Below are 2019 nucleotides of genomic sequence, written 5' to 3'. Positions count from 1 at the left end.
CTATGATTTTAAATTTTTGGCGAAGCCCCTGGTATTTGGAGGGCCGAATTTGGGGCGCTATACACGCCTAAGCTGGACAAGGCCGACTCCTCGCCCGAAGCGGAAAAGTCTTTAAGGACTTGAGACCTCTCGAACAGTGACCAGTCTCTCGCCTTATCATGACAGTCAGTTTTTGACTTTCTATACTGAGGTGCTCATTCGGAAGAATCGGGACACAATCGCAGTAGTTCTCCCACCGCTACCTTAGCCGATATAGCGGAACGTAAGGTACCAAAGCATGGGAGCCGGGTAACCCAACATTTGACCCAAGACATGATTCGGAGCTGATGCATATAATGCTATAAGTTCGGGCTGCCGCACTGTCGAAAGTGTTTGGACTTCTTACGCCGTATTACGGGGTAAACGAGAGCCCCTGGCGTACTGACCGTACCCGAGCGTGCAGGTGTGGAATGTCGTAAATGGACATATAAGAGATAGAGAAAAACTTAAATAATGCAACGACAGATTAATAATATGCATTGTTATTTGAATAATACGTCGAAGCGTACAGGTACAAATAGTGCAATAAGCATAAAGTAGGACAATTCGAAATGTCCTATCCCAAGGCAAGCTACGCATAAATAGTGAAAAGCAGGTATATCAAGTATTACTAGAGACCACCTGGTGGTTCCCGTGTTCATCTTAGCTTCTTAACGCCTTGGTTGTTGCTTCCGGAATGTGTCCTGCAATCGGACTGTCGGAAAGGGCTTCCGAAGAGTTAGGCTCTGAAAGAGAAAACGAATGTCAAAGGTATACAGCCCCTGGTGTGGTTAAGCCACAATGCGGGGCGTGTCCAGATTGTGCCCCCGCCTATGTCCATGGTATTTTCAATGCGTAGTTATGTACGCGCGGCACGAATTTCGTCGCTGCACTGGGACTGGGATGGGGGCCGGATTGCTAGGCGAGCACTGATCGCGCCAGGCGATCCTGTTGCAGATTGTTCTGGACTCGCTTGAAGGTGTCCGGGGGCTGTAACGCCGAATGAGTGGTCTGCCTGAACATGCTGCTTTGTGCCTTTGCTGCAAGGGCCACAGTGTGCTCTTCCGTACGAAGCGAGCGCTCTGTGTTTCCATTTACTATTATGACCCTGCGGGGTCCTGGCATCTTGAGCTTGAGGTATGCGTAATGCGGCACTGCATTGAATTTTGCAAATGCTGTCCGTCCGAGCAGTGCATGATAGACACTGCGAAACAGGACGATGTCGAAGATTAACTCTTTGCTTCGGAAGTTATCCGGTGATCCAAGACCACTTCCAGTGTGATTGAGCCTGTGCAATTGGCCTCTACACCTGGGATGACGCCTTTAAAGGTGCTTTTGTTGGGTTTGATCCTTGAGGGATCGATACCCATTTTTCGCACTGTATCCTGATAAAGCAGGTTCAGGCTGCTGCCGCCGTCCATAAGGACTTGAGTGAGGTGAAATCCGTCAATGATGGGGTCTAGGACCAGTGGGCGGATCCGCCATGATGGATGTTAGTGGGGTGGTCCCTGCGATCGAAGGTGATCGGACAAGCAGACCATGGGTTGAACTTCGGGGCGACTGGCTCCATCGCGTAGACGTCCCTTAGTGCACGCTTCCGCTCCCTCTTGCGAATGTGGGTTGCGTATATCATGTTCATTGTCTTCACTTGTGGGGGAAACCCCTTCTATCCTCCTAGGTTTGGCGGCCGGGGCTCCTCCTCATCATCGCCATGCAGCCCCTTGTCCTTGTTTTCGGCATTTAACTTGCTGGCCTGCTTGAACACCCAGCATTCTCTGTTGGTGTGATTGGCTAGCTTGTCAGGGGTGCCGTTGATTTGACACGAGCGATCCAGTATGTGATCCAGACTGGAAAGAGCCGGAGTATTTCTTTTAAATGGCTTTTTCCACTGACCGGATCTAGATCCTCTGAATCCGGCATTGACTGCCGTATCTTCGGTGTTATCGCCGTTATTTCGGCGCTTCGGTCTATTACGACGCTACCTACCATTAACGTCTTTGG

Source organism: Triticum urartu, chromosome 7A (assembly GCF_056163025.1).
Source record: "Triticum urartu cultivar PI428250 chromosome 7A, HENAU_Tu73, whole genome shotgun sequence".
In the NCBI taxonomy this organism is placed as follows: domain Eukaryota; kingdom Viridiplantae; phylum Streptophyta; class Magnoliopsida; order Poales; family Poaceae; genus Triticum; species Triticum urartu.
Note: the sequence above shows the minus strand (reverse complement) of the source record.